The sequence below is a fragment of the Eumetopias jubatus genome, unplaced genomic scaffold (genome assembly GCF_037043125.1).
Source record: "Eumetopias jubatus isolate StellerSeaLion01/CBP00866 unplaced genomic scaffold, mEumJub1_p1.0 scaffold_11, whole genome shotgun sequence".
In the NCBI taxonomy this organism is placed as follows: Eukaryota; Metazoa; Chordata; class Mammalia; order Carnivora; family Otariidae; genus Eumetopias; species Eumetopias jubatus.
The window spans coordinates 55,570,067-55,589,966 of NW_028274817.1; the positions used below are offsets into that span (position 1 = coordinate 55,570,067).

Consider the following 19,900-nt stretch of genomic DNA (forward strand, 5'->3'; position numbering starts at 1 on the left):
TTTTATTTTTCCATCTATCTATAAATCACCTTTTTACAAATATGATTCAAAGCAGATACTTATATTCATATTTTTTCCAGATGCAGACAGCTTTAATTCCATGTTTAGGAAAACAGCAAGCTTAAGATTGCAGAAAATAAATTTATTTTAAAATAAAGATATAAATAAATAAATAAATAATCAAGAAAAATTAACTTTTAAAATACACAAATATATATGCTATATATACAATTTTATATATAGAGAGACACATATATGGACATATATATGTATACATATATTTTATATATACACACAAATATATAGTTATATATAATACAATATACATATATTATATATGTATTGTATATATACAATTTTATTAACTGTGTATATACTTTAACTGTGTATATAAATAATACATGTACACATATATAAATATTCTAAGTTCCTTTTAATGTCATTATCAAAAGTGTTACTGAACAAAAGAAACACATGGAAGAAGAGGTTATAGAATAAATAAAGAGGAGGAAAAAATGGAAAAAATAGCAAGACAAAGGGTGACCAGGGATGTTCATAACAGTAAGACAGCAGGGTCCTATAATTTTATTGATACAAAAGAACCATCACCGAACTCAAAGGAAGCAAGGGTAAAAATGAACTATTGGGACTTCATCAATATAAAATGCTTCTGCACAGCAAAGTAACAGTCAACAAAACCAAAAGACAACCGACAGAATGGGAGAAGATATTTGCAAATGACATATCAGATAAAGGGCTAGTATCCAAAATCTATAAAGAACTTACCAAACTCAACACCCAAAGAACAAATGATCCAATCAAGAAATGTGTGCAGAAGACATGAACAGACATTTCTGCAAAGAAGACATCCAAATGGCCAACAGACACGTGAAAAAGTGTTCAACATCACTCAGCATCAGGGAAATCCAAATCTAAACTTCAGTAAGATATCACCTCACACTGGTCAGAATGGCTAAAATTAACAAGTCAGGAAACGACAGATGCTGGTAAGGATGTGGAGAAAGGGGAACCCTCCTATACTGTTGGTGGAATGCAAGATGGTGCAGCCACTCTGGAAAACAGTAGGGAGGTTCCTCAAAAAGTTGAAAATAGAGCTACCCTACAACCCAGCAATTGCACTACTGGGTATTTACCTCAAAGATACAAAGGTAGTGATCCCAAGGGGCACATGCACCCCAATGTTTATAGCAACAATGTCCACAATAGCCAAACTATGGCAAGAGCCTAGATGTCCATCAACAGATGAATGGATAAAGAAGATGTGGCATATATATACAATGGAATATTATGCAGCAATCAAAAAATTGAAATCTTACCATTTGCAATGATGTGGATGGAACTAGAGGGTATTATGCTAAGCGTAATAAGTCAATCAGCAAAAGACAAATATATGATCTCACTGATATGAGGAATTTGAGAAACAAGACAGAAGATTATAGGGGAAGGGAGGGAAAAATGAAACAAGATGAAACCAGAGAGGGAGACAAACCATGAGGGACTCTTAATCTCAGGAAACAAACTGAGGGTTGCTGGAGTGGAGGGGTGTGTGGAAGGGATAGGGTGGCTAGGGGATAGACAATGGGGAGGGTATGTGCTATGGTGAGAACTGTGAATTGTGTAAGACTGATGAATCACAGATCTGTACCCCTGAAACAAATAATACATTATATGTTAATAAAAAAATTAAAAAAGAATACTTAGAAAATAGTAATGATGAGAACATCATGTTTTACAATCTTAAGTATGAAATCAATGTAATCAGAAGCATATTTGTAACATTAAATGCATTTTTAAAGAAAAAAAAAGAACCAGGGCACATTTTATTCCACCCATTCATTTTGAAATAAGCATTGGGTCTCTAGATGTTAATATTTCTCTTGCTTCAATTTGTCCTCTATATTAAGTGCTTGTTCAAAAGACAAAAAAAAAAAAATTCTATCCTTGAGCTTGAAAAACAGGAACATCAGTAACAAAAACAGTACACTGTCTTAAGGAAATAAGCTATCTTTCGCATTTGAAAGAACTTAATATGATGATCTTCAATAATAAAAGGAAACTGTATTGTATTTTGCAGTAAAAATAACAAAACTAGAGGTGCCTGGGTGGTGCAGTCAGTTAAACGTTTGACTCTTGGTTTGGCTCAGGTCATGATCTCAGGGTCATGAGATTGAACCCTGTGTCAGGCTCTGCACTGAGCATGGAGTCAGTTTGAGATTCTCTCTCCCTCTCTGCCCCTCCCAATCATGTCCTCTCTCTCTCTCTTTCTCTCTCTCTCTCTCTCAAATAAATCAATAAGTCTTTTTAAAAAATAACTAATCTATTATGAAGAGCTCCGGCCAGAAATCATGGAACCTAGACAATTACTATCTGCTCTTGTTTTTTGTTTGTTTGTTTGTTTGTTTTGTCAGGATTTTTTTAATTGAGGAGAGAAGTCTGTATCATAACTTCCAATGGTATTCATTCACAGATGACTACATTTTGCCCTGCATTCCTGTATTTTCTATTTTGTCAATATAAATAGAAGGCAAAAATGTCTGCTATCACTTGACACACTACTATTCATTACACTGAAAAGTAAATGAGAAATATTTCATCTTCAGAGCATTATTATATGACATTAAGATTTAATAACAATATTAAAGTCACATTACAGGTCTTTAATGTAGAAAAGCCCTGTAATGGAAGTAATGTAGAAATAATATATTGTGTGCTTTACTTTAATGCAGTAATAATGGTGTCTAGTTAAATAAAAATATGCTTTAAAATAAACATTTGAGCTATAAAATTTTAAGAGTTTGCAAACATTATTAGAAGCAAATTAAATAAATTTTAAAACCTTAAACTGTAAAGCATATGGTTGTGAATTTACTTGTGCTTCATAGTAATATCTTAGTATGTATTTCCTTTCTCCCTTAGGACTACTATAAGAAATCAGTAGGTTGATGGGTAATCCTAATCAAAGTTCATCAAAACTCAGGGCCTTTGTTACAAGGATAGAAAGAACTATTTACATCTTATAGTATGATTTACCTGTGTGATTAGTGGTATAGAAGTGGTGTACCTAAGAATACAGGGAAAGGCCAAGATACTTACTGTAACAAAATTGATTGTGGTTCCACATAAAACATTGTAAATACATGCCACACTTTCTCTCTCACACAGCACAATGATACCTGGACAGAATGTATGATGTAAATATTTGAGAATTTTAAAAAGTATGTCAGCAGGAAGATAGAGAAAGAAGATTACAATGCAAACTCACTACTGATCCAGTAGTAATTTCGAATAATTTTCCCTCCAGCATTTCCCCAGTGGAACTCAACATAACCTGAAACATATAAATGGGCATTGGTGCATCAGAGAGCAAAATAGAAGCCCTCTACTTCTGGATCAAGGAGCAAGAAAGGGAACTCTTACTGTTCAAAGATTATAGAAACACTTGAATTTTTGCTTTTGTGTTTTGTTTATTTTCCTTTCTCCATCCCTCACATCCTAGCTATCACACAATTTGCAGTTTGAAAACAACAGCAAAAAATTTCCCTCCACTTGAACTTAAACACAGGCATGGGAATGGAAATACCCAATATAGTGGAATGACTGTTTCAAGTATCTGTACAAATTACTGAAGAGATGCAAAAACTGGAAATCACAGGAGAGATTAGGAAGAGAGATGAAATCAAGACATTGAGCCTATAAGTTCCTTATGAAACCCCAGTATTAATTCTGAACTATGCATGCATGGAGATCTGGTCTTCATCTGCACACCAAAGACTTTGAGATCTAAACTAAACCACTGCTAAGCAACAGAAAATCCCACCAACACAACTTCATCCTACCAACACAACTAGATAACTATCAAGTCATCCTATATGCCCCAGAAATTGACCTAAAGACTGACATAACAAACTCCACAACCAAAGGGAGAGAAGAGGCCACATAAAAGAAGGCAAGAAGTATGGAGACATGATTTAGGGGAGAGATGGACTGCAGCTGATCTGTAAGGGAGGGAGCTGTGGTCACAAAAATGGCATGAGAGAGAGGAACACACACGAGATTGCAGGAAGAGACTGTTTCCCCAAAGCCATTGATGTGGAAAATGAGAGGGACTGAATTTTGTGAGTTCTTGCAACAATTGGGGATTAAAGCCTAGAATTTTAAAGGTCAGTGGTCTTGGCTGGGATAGAGCCCAGAAGGCACTGTACTGCTCCTTGAGAGAAGTCTGGCAAAAAACCTAGGGACAGCATGGAAACAGTGATCTAAAGAGTGTGGGGAACGCAAAGGGGGAAGATTATTTGCTCCTCAGAGCACATCTCTGAGAGGTAGCATTCACAGAGACACCTCTCCAGGAACAAAGGAGTAGGTGGGGCTCATATCCATCCCCCACCCCTCAGCAGAAACAGAACCACCTATGGGAAGTGGCACAGCATGGACACTGGCTGCTTAACTTAATCACACGAAGCCCCACCCCCTTGTGCTCCTGTGGGACAGCCCTTTTCAAGCATGCTTGCCTCAGCCCCAGTATGGGGGGGTTCCTCTCCCAGAAGATCAGCACAAACCCCTGCTCACTCCATATTTCCAAACCAGAGAGTTTTACAGGGCCTCAGTTCCATTGGAGGTGGTGTCAAGTCTCATTTCACAAGCAGGCCAGAGAACACCTAGTTAAAACTTGCCACATTCAGGCCAGGAACTAAACACTGCACACAGCAGGAAAGGAGAGCTTCTGCAGATGACTGGCCTGAAGGAAAGAGCAGCCAGAACACAACAGGAGAGCATATGCAGCGCACACCAGAGATACTTCCTGAAGTGCCAGGTCCTGAGCAAGATATTACCTCTTTTTCATAAGGCCATTATTTCAGGAGCAGGAGATATAACTGGCTTTTCTAACACAGAGAAGAAGGCAGAGACATAGACAAATGGGAAGACAAAGGATTTGATCCCAAATGAAAGAAAAAGATAAAGCCATAACCAGAGATCTCAGTGAAGCAGATATATGTAACAGGCCTGAAGGAGAATTTAAAAGAGTTGTCATAAGGATACTCACTGGAATTGAGAAAAGAATAGACTTTAAAACAAATATTTAACCAGAGACAAAGAAGGCCACTGTATACTAATAAAGGAGACAATCCAACAAGAAGTTATAACAGTTGTAAATATTTATGTAACCAACCTGGAACACCCAAATATATAAAACAATAACAAACATAAAGGAATTAATGGATGATAACACAATAGTAGTAGGGGACTTTAACACCCCACTTACATCAATCACAGATCATCTAAACAGAAAATAAACAACAAAACAATGGCTTTGAATGACTCACTGGACCAGATGGTCTTAACAGATACATTCAGAACATTCTACCCTAAAACAGCAAAATACACATTCTTTTTGAGTACACATGGAACAATCTCCTGAAGAGATCACATAAGAGGTCACAAAACAGGCCTCAACAAATATAAAAAGATTGAATTCATACCATGTACCTCTTCTGACCACCATGTTATGAAACTTGAAGTCAACCACGAGAAAAAATCCGGAAAGACCACAAATACATGGAGACTAAACAACATGTTACTAAACAATGAATGGCTCAACCAGGAAATCAAAGAAGAAATTAAAAAAAAAATACATGGAAACAAATGTAAATGAAAACACAATGGTCCAAAAGCTTGGGGTGCAGTAAAATGGTCCTAAGAGGGACATATAGCAATACAGATCTACCTCAAGAGGCAAAAAAAATTTCAAAACACAAACTAAACTTATACATAAAGGAACTAGAAAATGAACAACAAATGAAGTCTAAAGCCAGCAGAAGGAAGGAAACAATAAAGATTTGAGCAGAAATAAATTATATAGAAACTAAAAAAAACAATAGAACAGATTAATGAAACCAAGAGCTGGTTCTTTGAAAAAAAAATCAATAAAATTGATAAACCTCTAGCCAGACTTATCAAAAAGAAAAGGTGAAGAACCCAAACAAATAAAATAAAAAATAAGAGGAAAATAACAACCAAAACCTCAAAAATACAAATAATTTTAAGAGGATATTATGGGCCCTCTCTCTTAGGTTGGGGTTACATGGTGGTGATTGCAAAATGAGCTTCAGAGAGGCTGCTACAGGCAGAACAGCCAGAGACCTGTGGGCTGTCTGCAAGCCTTGCACTCCCTCAATGAGCTGGAGAAACCCTGTTGTATCAGAATAAGATGGACGGTAGCTTTGATTGTGATTGTTGTGATTGTGTTGAGCTGGAGCCACCTGATCACTAACAGAAGACATCTTGTGTTAACCATCAGCCACCAGAGCTTTTTGTTGAAATATATAACAACAAAGAAAGAAAAGTTGCAAAACAGAAATAGTGCTTACAGAACCTTATAATGATGCTGCTCAGGACAAGTCCAACATTAAATGTATCAGCACTGTGAGGAGAATGTTCATTGAAGACTGTTATGTGCATATTTATTCACATTTTTGTGGAATGTTAAATCATTTAGCACAGCAAATCTGAATGCATAACATGCCATTTCATTCTGTTTGAATTTCTTGAGTGTTTTCTTTAAATGTCTGCAGAGTTGCTGTCCCTTTCTTGATCTATGAGTACAGCAATCTTTTTAACTCTCAATATGAGGAGAGCTTTGTGAGCTTTAAATCTAAGGGGAACCCAATGGGCCTGGTGGCATATGCAATGAACATCAAGAAATCATCATGCTGTGGAAGCAAAATTATTTTTCTTTTACTTTTTTGAAAGATCTTTCCTTTTCATGTCAGTTTTATTCCTTGTTTACACAAGCTCAATTAAAAAAGAAAAGGCAATAGTAAAGTTTCCAAAATGGCAGATAAATTTGAAAGTCTCATAAATATTCATGGTTTTGATCTGGGCTCTAGGTATATGGACTTAAAACCACTGGGTTGTGGAGGCAATGGATTTTGTGTGTGTGTGTGCTATCGACAATTACATTGACAAAAAAGTAGCCATCAAGCCTTCCAGGACAGACAGAAACTAAAAGAATGTGATCACCAAACCAAACCTACAAGAAATATTGAAAGGGGTCCTCTAAGCAAAGAGAGAGCCTAAAAGTAACATAGACCAGAAAGGAATAGAGACAACATAGAGTAACAGTCACCTTACAGGCAATACAATGGCACTACATTCTTATCTTTCAATAGTTATCATACTTAAAGCGTCTATCCAACAAGAAGATCTAACAATTGTAAATATTTATTCCCCTAACATGGGAGCAACCAATTACCAAAACCAATTAATAACAAAGTTAAAGAAACTCACTGGTAATGATAATAATAGTAGGGAACTTTAGGAGACTTTTTTTTTTAAAGATTTTATTTACTTGAGAGAGAGAGAGAGAATGAGAGATAGAGAGCACGAGAGGGAAGATAGTCAGAGGGAGAAGCAGACTCCCTGCTGAGCAGGGAGCCCGATATGGGACTCGATCCTGGGACTCCAGGACCATGACCTGAGCCGAAGGCAGTCGCTTAACCAACTGAGCCACCCAGGCGCCCCCAATAGTAGGGAACTTTAACACCCACTCTCACTGAAATGGACAGATCACCTAAGCAAAAAATCAACAAGGAAATAGAGACTTTAAATGACACACTGAACAAAATGGACTTCACAGATATATTCAGAACATTCCATCCCATAGCAACAGAATACACATTCTTCTCTAGTGCCCATGGAGCATTCTCCAGAATAGATCACACCATAGGTCACAAATCAGGTCTCAACCAGTACCAAAAGATTGGGATCATTCCCTGCATATTTTTGGACCACAATGCTTTGAAACTGGAATTCAATCACAAGAGGAAATTTGGAAAGAACTCAAGTACATGGAGGCTAAAAAACATCCTACTAAAGAATGAATGGGTCAACCAGGAAATTAAAGAAGAATTTAAAAAAATCATGGAAAAAAATGAAAATGAGAATGCCACTGTTGAAAATCCTTGGGATGCAGCAAAGTCAGTCTTAAGAAGAAAGTATATAACAATACAAGCCTTTCTCAAGAAACAAGAAAGTTCTCAAATACACAACCTAACCCTACTCCTAAAGGAGCTGGAGAAAGAACAACAAAAAAAAAGCCTAAACGCAGCAGGAAAAGAGAAAAAATAAAAAACACAACAGAAATCAATGAAATAGAAACCAAAAGAACTGTAGAACAGATCAATGAAACTAGGAGCTAGTTCTTGGAAAGAATTAGTAAAATTGATAAACCCTTGTCCATACTTATCAAAAAAGAGAGAGAGAGAGAGAGAGAGAGAGAGAGAAAGGACCCAAATAAATAAAATCATGAATGAAAGAGGAGAGATCACAACCAACACTGAAGAAATACAAACAATTATAAGGACATATTATAAGCAACTATATGCCAACAAATTAGATGATCTGGAAGAAATGGATGCATTCCTAGAGATGTATAAACTCCCAAAACTGAATCAGGAAGAAATAGAAAACCTGAACAGGTCCATAAACTGCAAGGAAATTGAAGCAGTAATCAAACATCTCCCAAGAAACAAGAGCCCGGGGCCAGATGGCTTCCCAGGGGAATTTTACCAAACATTTAAAGAAGAATTAATACCTATTCTTCTGAAACTGTTCCAAAAAAAAAAAAGAAAAAGAAAAAGAAATGGAAGGAAAACTTCCAAACTCATTTTATGAAGCCAGCATTAGCTTGTTCCCCAAACCAGGCAAAGACCCCAACAAAAAGAATTACAGACCAATATCCATGATGAAAATGGATGCAAAAATTCTCACCAAAATACTAGCCAATAAGATCCAACAGTACATTAAAAGGATTATTCACCACGACCACGTGAGAGTCATTCCTGTCCTGCAAGGGTGGTTCAACATTTGCAAGTGAATCAACACATTACATCACATTAATAAAAGAAAGGACAAGAACCATATGATCCTATCAATAGATGCAGAAAAAGCATTTGACAAAGTACAGCATCCTTTCTTGATTAAAATTCTTCACAGGGTAGGGATAGAGGGTACATACCTCAATATCATGAAAGTCATCTATGAAAAACCCATAGCGAATATCATTCTCAATGGGGAAAAACTGAGAGCTTTCCCCCTAAGTCAGGAACATGGCAGGGATGTCTACTATCATCACTGCTGTTTAACATAGTACTAGAACTCCTAGCCTCAGCAATCAGACAACAAAAAGAAATAAAAGGCATCCAAATTGGCAAAGAAGAAGTCAAACTCTCACTCTTTGCAGATGATATGATACTTTATGTGGAAAACCCAAAACACTCCACCCCAAAACTGTTACAACTCATACAGGAACTCAGTAAAGTGCAGGATATAAAATCAGTGCTCAGAAGTCAATTGCATTTCTATACACCAACAACGACACAGAAGAAAGAGAAATTAAGGAGTTGATCCCATTTACAGTTTCACCCAAAACTATAAGATACCTGGGAATAAATCTAACCAAAGAGGCAAAGAACCTGTACTCAGAAAACTATAGAACTATCATGAACGAAATTAAGGAAGACACAAAGAAATGGAAAAAACATTCCATGCTCATGGATTGGAAGTACAAATATTGTTAAAATATCTATGCTACCTAGAGCAATCTACACATTTAATGCAATCCTTATCGAAATACCATTAACTTTTTTCACAGAAATGGAACAAATAATCCTAAAATTTGTATGGAAGCAGAAAAGACCCAGAATAGACACAGCAATGTTGAAAAAGAAAAGCAAAGCTGGTGGCATCACAATTCCAGACTTTAAGCTCTATTACAAAGCTGTAATCATCAAGACAGTATGGTAGTGGCACAAAAACAGACAGGTAGAACAACGGAACAGAATAGAGAAACCAGAAATGGACCCTCAACTCTATGGTCAACTAATCTTTGACAGAGCACAAAAGATTATCCAGTGGAAAAAAGGACAGTCTTTTCAACAAATGGCGTTGGAAAAATTGGACAGCCACATGCAGAAGAATGAAACTGGACCATTTCCATACACCACACACAAAAATAGGTTCAAAATGGATGAAAGATCTAAATGTGAGACAGGAATCCATCAAAGTCCTTGAGGAAAACACAGGCAGCAACCTCTTTGACCTCAGCCGCAGCAACTTCTCCCTAGACACTTTGCCAAAGTCAAGGGAAGCAAGGGTAAAAATGAACTATTGGGATTTCATCAAGATAAAAATCTTTTGCACAGCAAAGGAAACAGTCAACAAAACCAAAAGACAGGGCGCCTGGGTGGTTCAGATGGTTAAGCTTCTGCCTTTGGCTCAGGTCATGATCCCAGGGTCCTGGGATCGAGTCCCACATCAGGCTCCCTGCAGGAAGCCTACTTCTCCCTCTGCCTCTTTGTCTCTGTCTCTGTCTCTCATGAATAAATAAAATCTTAAAAAAAAAGACAACTGATAGAATGGGAGAAGATATTTGCAAAGGACATATCAGATAAAGGGTTAGTATCCAAAATCTATAAAGAACTTATCAATCTCAACACCCAAGGAACAAATAATCCAATCAAGAAATGCGCAGAAGACATGAACAGACATTTCTTCAAAGAAAATACCCAAATGGCCAAGAGACACATGAAAATGTGCGCAACATCTTTAGGCATCAGAGAAATACAAATCAAAACCACAATGAGATACCACCTCACACTAGTCAGAATGGCTAAAATTAACATTTCAGGAAACAACAGATGTTGATGAGGATGTGAAGAAAGGGGAACACTCCTACACTTATGGTGGAAATGCGAACTGGTGCAGCCACTCTGGAAAACATTATGGAGGTTCCTCAGAAAGTTGAAAATAGAGCTACCCTATAACCCAGCAATTGCACTACTGGGTATTTACCCCAAAGATACAAATGTAGGGATCCGAAGGGGCACATGTACCCCAATGTTTATAGCAGCAATGTCCACAATAGCCACAATATGGAAAGAGCCCAGATGTCCATCGACAGACTAATGGATAAAGAAGAGGTGGTATATATACATAATGGAATATTATGCAGCCATCAAAAATTGAAATCTTGCCATTTGCAACGGTGTGGATGGAACTAGTGGGTATTATGCTAAGTAAAAGAAGTCAATCAGAGAAAGACAATTATCATCTGATCTCACTGATATGTGGAATTTGAGAAACAAGGCAGAAGATTATAGGGGAAGAGAGGAAAAAATGAAACAAGATGAAATCACAGAGGGAAACAAACCATGAGAGACTCTTAATCTCAGGAAACAAACTGAGGGTTGCTGGAGTGGATTGGGGAAAAGGGATGGATTGGCTGGGTAATGGACACTGAGGAGGGTATGTGCTATGGTAAGCACTGTGAATTGCGTAAGACTGATGAATCACACATCTGTACCCCTGAAACAAAGAATACATTATATGTTAATGAAAAAGAAAAAAGAAAAAAGAAGAAAATCGTCCTACTGATCCCCAGATTGCCTAACATGCTCTATGTGAAATCAAAATTATTAGAAGACTTAACCATAATAACATTATGTGTTTGAAATTCTTGGGCCCAGTGGAAGCCAGTTAACAGATGATGCAGGTTTTCCTACCGAACTGAATAGTGTTTATGTTGTTCAGGAGTATATTGAAACAGATTTGTCTAATGTGCTGGAGCAGGGCCCTTTACTGGAAGAGCATGCCAGACTTTTCATGTATCAGCTGTTATGTGGTCTCAGTTATATTCATTCTGCAAATGTACAGCACAGAGATCTCAAACCAGCTAAACTTATTGTTAATAGTGAAGACTTGGTACTGAAGATAGGTGACTTTGGTCTTGAATGGACCATGGATCTCTATTATTCCTATAAGGGTCATCTTTCTGAAGGGCTGATTACCCAAAAGCATAGGTCTCCAAATCTATTACTTTCTCCTAATAATTGTATTAAAGCTATCAATATGTGGGCTGCAGGCTCCATCTTTGCTGAAATGCTGACTGTTAAAACCCTCTTTGCAGGTGAACATGAACAGATGCAGCTGATTTTAGAATCTATTCCTGTTGTATGTGAGGTAGATAGATAATCAGGAGATTCTCAGTGTAATTCTAGTTCACATTAGAAATGATGTGACTAAGCCACACAAACCTTTAACTCAAGGTCAAGAAGCACTGGATTTCCTGGAACAAATTTGTCAAGAAATTAGTCAAGAAGCACTGGATTTCCTGGAACAAATTTTGACATTTAGCCCCATAGATCAGTTGACAGGGGAAGCACTTTCTCATCCTTACATGAGCCTATTTTCTTTTCCAATGGATGAGCCAATTTCAAGTCATCCTTTTCATATTAAAGATGAAGTCAATGATATTTTGCTTATGGATGAAACTCATGGTCATATTTATAACTGGGAAATGTACCATGATTGTCAATTTTCAGAATACGATTGGCCTATACATAACAGCTTAGATATTGATGAAGTTCAGCTTGACCCAAGAGCTCTGTCTGATGTCACTGATAAAGAAGTACAAGTCAATCCTCAAAAATATTTGGAGGGAGATCATGAAAAGTATTTGACAGATCCTGCTTTTGATACCAATTACTCTACTGAGCCTTGTTGGCAGTACCCAGATCGTCATGAAAACAAATATTGTGATCTGGAGTGTAGCCATATTTGTAACCACAAAACAAGGTCATTATCATATTTAGATAACAGTTTTCAGAGATACTGAAATTAACGATTATTATGAACCCAAACTTAGGTATCTTTCCAATCGGAAATAACAAAGCAAAGAAAAATCTGATAAGTAAAGCAAGACAAAATGTGAAAGGAATGGATTGGTTAGAGTCAAGATAGCTGCAAAGGAAGCATCACAGCAAATGGCTGAAAAAGAAAGGGAGAAAGAATCAGGGATTTGACTTTGATTCTTTTATTGCAGGAACTATTCAACTTAATTCACAACATGACCCCACTGATGCTGTTGATAAATTAAAAGACTTGAATAACTCAGTGTCCCAATTAGAATTGAAAGTTTGATATCAAAGTCAGAAAGCTGAGAAAAACAGGAATGCCAAATTTATCTAATTAGAAGCCTTCTACCAATGTTCTTGAGATTTATGGGTGGAGGGGAGGACTGCTTTCTCATAAATCAGTTTTGTTGTGAGGTAAGGAAGAATGCACAGATTGAGAAGGAAAATACTTACACCAATTACATGGAAAAGTTATTTAGTGGGAGAAAAGATGCTGAAATTCTGGAAACTAAGTCAGTAGAGAAGGAGAAGCTTCAAGGGAGAGGAAATGAGGAAGGATGTCTGAACAGTGGGGAGTTCCTTTTTAAAAAGCAGCTTGAATCCATAGGCATCCCACAGTTTCACAGTCCAGTTGGGTCCCCACTTAAGTCAATACAGACCACCTTAACACCTTCTGCTATGAAAACTTCCCTTCAGATTCCTCATGAGACATACATCAGCATTCTGAAACATGTTAACTAAAACACTCAGCAGATAGTACTCTTTGTACTCTTCATGAAATGTGTTTTGTCTTTTTTATTACTACTGGTTAAGTCATTTTTTTACTTGAATCAGATGATGTCATTTAGAAAGGATTTTATTAGTTTTTGGGTTTTAAAATCCAGACTTCTTTTCTACATGTGAGATGGTTTTCATTTTAACTGGCATGTCATTTACAAACAAAAATAAAGAATAGAGCAAAATAATGCAATGCAAGAGGAGACAAAACAAATTTACTAGGATAACATTCTCTTATAGAACAATGATCTGTTTTACAGGAAACAAAAATTTTGCCTTCAAATGTACATAGTGAAACAATATAATTGCATGAAAACATTTATTTTTTTCCTAAAACATTTTTCATTCATGAGTATTTTTAAGTTTTGAATACTGTACATATTTTTCAAAACACACGATAACAGCAGCAACCGAAAATGAATGCTCAATTTGGTAGACATGTGTTAAGCACCTCAAGATAACAAAAGTAAGTGGCAAAACGTATACCACATATAAAGCTTCACATACACACTTTTATTTAACCAGGGTTATTGTAGTACACTATCCTTAATAAGATTCATATGCTGTTTATAAATGCTCTGGTATGCATTTTGTAGACTGAAGTGTTACTACATCGCATTTTATTTATCATAGCAAATCAGTGTATTTTCTATATTTAATTATAAAAGTTAGGTTAGTTTTTGAAAATTATTTGCAAGGACACTTTTCCCATTTGACATTATGCCTTGTTGCCCACTTAGCTGAATATATAATATCAGCTCATCCAAAGGCTGTCCACGTACTTAATTTACTTAAGTATTCATTTTAAGTAAAACTATCACTGTGTATAGGAATTTGTATTTTGGAGGTGACTGATCAATCTATAAAGAAACATTAGGAATTATTTTATTATAAAATGCACCTAGAAGACTTACCTGTGTTTATATTTTTAAAAATATGGTAATATTAGACTTGTGTGCATGAAGGTAAATAAGGTAAAAATTTGTAGTTTAAAAGTTGTACATGATAAGATACATTTTTAATTTACTGTATGTTTTTTAATTTTATTTAAAAACAATTAATTAACATGCAGTGTATTATTAGTTTCAGAGGTAGAGTTTGGTGACTCATCAGTTACATATAACAACCAGGGCTCATTCATCAAGTGTCTTCCTTAATACCTATCACCCAGTTACCCCATCCCCCACCCACTTCCATTCTAGCAATCCTCAGTTTGTTTCCTATACTTAAGAGTCTCTTATGGTTTGTCTCCCTCTTTGATTTCATATTATTTTGTTTTTCCCTCCTTTCCCATATGTTCATCTGTTTTGTTTCTCAAATTCCACATATGAGTGAAATCACAAGATAATTGTCCTTCTCTGACTGTCTTATTTCACTTAGCATAACACCCTCTAGTTGTGCCCACATCATTGCGAATAGTAAGAATTATTTTTTTGATGGGTGAGTAATATCCCATTGTATATATAAACCACATCTTCTTTATCCATTCATCTGTCGATGGATATCTGGGCTCTTTCCATATTGTGGCTATTGTGGACATTGCTGCTATAAACATTGGGGTGCAGGTGTCCCTTTGATTCACTATGTTTTTATCCTTTGGATAAATACCTAGTAGTGCAATTGCTGGATCATAGGGTAGCTCTATTTTTAACTTTTTGAGAAATTTCCATACTGTTTTCCAGAGCATCTGTCCCAGTTTGCATTCCCACCAAGAGTGAAAAAGGATTCCCCTTTCTCCACATCGTTGCTGACATCTGTTATTTCCTGACTTGTTAATTTTAGCCATTCTGATCGGTGTGAGGTGGTATCTCATCGTGTTTTTTTATTTTTATTTCCCTGATTCTGAGTGATGTTGACCATTTATTCATGCATCTGTTGGCCATTTTGTGTCTTCTTTGGAGAAATGTCTGTTCATGTTTTCTGCCCATTTATTCACTGGATTATTTGGTTTTGGGGTGTTGAGTTTGATAAGTTTTTATTTATTGTGGTATTTTTATTTTTATCATTGCTTTATTTTTTTAATTTTTTTATTATTATGTTCAGTTAGCCACTGTATAGTACATCATTAGTTTTTGATGTAGTGTTCAATGATTCATACAGTTTGATAAGTTCTTTATAGATCTTGGATACAAGCCATTTATCTGATAAGATATTGGCAAATATCTTCTCCCATTCTGTAGGTTATGTTTTGGTTTGGTTGACTGTTTCCTTTGCTGTGCAAAAGCCTTATATCTTGATGAAGTCCCAATAGTTTCACTTTTGTTTCCATTGTCTTTGGAGACATGTGTAACAAGAAGTGGTTGCAGCTGAGGTCACAGAGGTTGCTGCCTGTATTCTCTAGGAATTTGATGAATTTCTTTTTCACATTTAGGTCCTTTAACCATTTTGAGTTTACTTTTGTGTATGGTATAAGAAAATGGCCCAGTTTCATTCTTCTACATGTGGCTGTCCAATTTTCCCAACACCATTTGTTGAAGAGACTGTCATTTTTCCCTTGGATATTCTTTGTGCTCTGTAGAAAATTAGTTGAACATAGAATTGAGGGTCCTTTCCTGGATTCTCTATTCTGTTCCAATAATCTATGTCTGTTTTTGTGCCAGTACCATGCTGTCTTGATGATCACAGCTTTGTAATAGAGCTTGAAGTACAGAATTATGATGCCACTACTTTTGGTTTCCTTTTTCAATATTCCTTTGGCTATTCAGGGTCTTTTCTGGTTCCATAGAAATTTTAGGATCATTTATTTCAGTTCTGTGAAAAATGCTGATGGTATTTTGAATAAGGATTGCATTGAATGTGCAGATTCTTTTGGGCAGCATAGACATTTTAACAATATTTATTCTTCCAATCCATGAGCAGGGAATGTTTTTGCCATTTTCTTGTGTCTTCCTCAATTTCTTTCATAAGTGTTCTATTTTCAGACTACAAGTCCTTTACTTCTTTGGTTAGGTTTATCCCTAGGTATTTTCTGGGTTTTGGTGCAATTGTAAATGGGATGGATTCCTTAATTTCTCTTTCTTCTGTTGCACCGTTAGTGTATAGAAATGCAACTGACTTCTGTGCATTAATTTCATATCCTGTAACTTTCCTGAATTCCTGTATGAGTTCTAGCAATCTATGGGTGGGTTTCTTTGGGATTTCCACATAGAGTATCATGTCATCTGCGCAGAATGAAAGTTTGACTTCTTCGCTGATTTGGATGCCTTTTATTTCTTTTTGTTGTCTGATTGCTGAGGCTAGGACTTCCAATACTATGCTGACCAACAGTGGTGAGAGTCGACATCCCTGTTGTGTTCCTGACCTTAGGGGAAAAGCTCTTAGTTTTTCTTGATTGTGGATGATATTTGCTGTGGGGTTTTCATATATGTCTTTTATTACATTGAGGTTTGTTCCCTCCGTCCCTACACTGCAGAGAGTATTAATCAAGAAAGGATCCTATATTTTGTCAAATGTTTGTTCTGCATCAATTAAGAGAATCATACAATTCTTGTCCTATCTTTTATTATATGGTGTATCACATTCATTGATTTGTAGATGTTGAACCACACTTGCATCCCAGGAATAAATCCCACTTGGTCCTGGTGAATAATCCTTTTAATGTACTGTTGAATCCTATTGGCTAGTGTCTTCATGAGAATTTTTGCATCCATAGACATCAGGGATATTAGTCTGTAATTCTCCTTTTTGGTGGATTCAAAGTAATGCCAGCTTCATAGAATGAATTTGGAAGTTTCTCTTCCATTTTTATTTTTTGAAAAAAAAAAAAACCCACAAAAATAGGTATTAATTCTTCTTTAAATATTTGGTAGGATTCTGCTGGGAATCTTACCCAATTTCCTACCAAAAATCCTGGTAGGATTTCTGCTGGGAAACCATCTAGTCCTGGACTCTTGTCTGTTGTGAGATTTTTGATTACTGATTCGATTTCTTTGCTGGTTATGGGTCTATTCAGGTTTTCTACTTCTTGCTGTTTCAGTTTTTGGTAGTTTCTTTGTTTCTAGGAATTCATCTATTTCTTCCAGATTGCTTAATTTGGTGGCATATAGTTGCTAATATGCTCTTACAATTGCTTATATTTCTACAGTTTTAGTTGTGATCTTGTCCCTTTCATTTATGATTTTATTTATTTGGGTCCTTTCTCTTTTCTTTTTGATAAATCTGGGTGGGGGTTATTGATCTTATTAATTTTTTCAAAGAACAATCTCCTAGTTTTGTTGATCTGTTCTATTGTTCTTTTTATTTCTATTTCATCGATTTCTGCTCTCATCTTTATCATTTCTCTTCTCCTGCTGGATTTAGGCTTTATTTACTATTCTTTTTCCAACTCCTTTAGGTTCAAGGTTAGGTTGTGTATTTGAGACTTTTCGTGTTTCTTGAGAAGGGCCTGTATTGCTTTGTACTTCCCTCTTAGGACCATTTTGCTGCATTCCAAAGATTCTGAGCTGTTGTGTTTTCATTTTGATTTTTTGAAAAAAATATGAATCAATGAATTTTTATAATTCATCTTTAATTGACCCATTTATTGTTCAGTAGGTTGCTCTTAACCATCATGTATTTGTGTTCCTTCCAAATTTTTTGTGATTGAGTTCACGTTTTAGAGCATCGTGGTCAGAAAATGTGCAAGGAATAATCCCACTCTTTTCCTGTTTGAGATCTGATTTGTGACCCAGTATGTGATCTATTCTGGAGAATGTTCCATGTGCACTCGAGAAGAATGTGTATTCTTTTGCTTTAGGATAAAATGCTCTGAATATATCTGTGAAGTCCATCATGTCCAGTGTATCATTCAAAGCTTTTGTTTCCTTGTTGATCTTCTGCTTAGATGATCTGTCCATTGCTGTGAGTAGGGTTTTAAAGTCCCCTACTATTAATGTATTTTTAGCAATGTGTTTCTTTAATTTGGTTATTAGTTGATTTATATATTTAGCTGATCCCAAGTTAGGAGCACAAATATTACAATTGTTAGATCTTCTTATTAGATAGACCATTTTATTATGATAGAGTGCCCTTCCTCATCTCTTATTACAGTGATTGGTTTAAAATCTAATTTGTCTAATGATTGCTACTCCATTTTTCTTTTGATGTCCTTTAGCATGATAAATGGTACTCCACCTCCTCATGTTCAACCTGGAGGTGACTTTGGGTCTAAAATGAGTCTCTTGGAGACAGAGTATGGATGGGTCTTATTTTTTTGTCCAATCTGATACACTATGTAGTTTGATTAGAGCATTGAATCCATTTACATTCAGTGTAGTTATTGAAAGATCTGCATGTAGTGCCATTATAGTACCTGTAGAGTTTGTTTTTGTAGATTGTCTCCATTCCATTCCCATCCTTGTTACTTTTATGCTCTATTCTTGCTCAAAGGATCCCCTTAATATTTCTTGCAGGGCTGGCTTAGTGATCACAATTCTTTTAGTTTCTATTTTTCCTGGAAACTCTATCTCTCCTATTCTGAATGACAGCCTTGCTGGATAACGTATTATTGGCTACATATTTTTCTCATTTAGCACCCTGAATATATCATGTCACTCCTTTATGGCCTACCAGGTCTCTGTGGACAGGTCTGCTGCCAGTCTTTGTGTCTACCTTTGTCAGTTAAGGACCTCTTGTCCTAAGCTCTTTCAGGATTTTCTCTTTATCTCTGAAATTTGCAAGCTTCACTATCATGTGTCAAGATGTTCACCTATTTTTACTGATTTTGAGGGCGGATTTTTGTGCCCCCTGGACTTGAATGCCTGTTTCCTTCCCCAGATTAAGGAAGTTCTCAGCTATTTATTTGTTCAAATAAAGTTTGAAGTTCTCAGCTTCAGTTTATTTATTCAAATAAACCTGCCCATCTCTCTATCCTTTTCCTCTAGGACCACTATTATTCTAATATTATTTCAGTTTATGGTATTGCTGATCTCTCGAATCCTCCCTTTGTGGTCCAGTAGTTGTTTTTCTCTTTTTCTCAGCTTGCTTATTCTCCATCATTTTTTTTTCTTCTATATCATTCACTCTCCCTTCTGCCCCATTTATCTTAACAGTCAAAGCCTCCATTTTTTAAGATAGAAAGATTTTTCTTTATTAATGATCCCAAGGATATTTCTTTGATACAGGAATTTGAACTCAAATATTTAGAAGAAAACAAGTTAAGATTGCATTATCCTGCAAGTCATTACCAGTAACATACTGCAAAGTGTAACAGCTCGGAAAAGGGGGAGGAAGGCAAGGGGAGTTAGGGAGTGAAGGTAAAGAAAAGGAATTAAGTTGATCAAGTGGAATTCTTTTTTTTTCTTTTTCTAATTCTTGAGAATTATGAAGTCCTTGTAAGCAAAGCTTCTTTCTGCAGATTATTTTTCAAACGTGTACAAAATGGAACCAAAATGGAGAATCCCTTAAGTACCTGAAGAGGTGCAACATTAAAAGCT

General features: G+C 36.1%; 1 protein-coding gene and 1 pseudogene across 1 annotated transcript in view; one reads left to right on the forward strand and one right to left on the reverse strand.

Annotated features, from left to right (window-relative positions):
* Window positions 1–19,900, reverse strand: part of DACH2 (dachshund family transcription factor 2) — a 902,406-nt gene that overhangs the window by 333,845 nt on the left and 548,661 nt on the right. The window lies entirely within an intron of this gene.
* On the forward strand, window positions 6,850–13,451 carry LOC114207480 (mitogen-activated protein kinase 6-like; annotated as a pseudogene).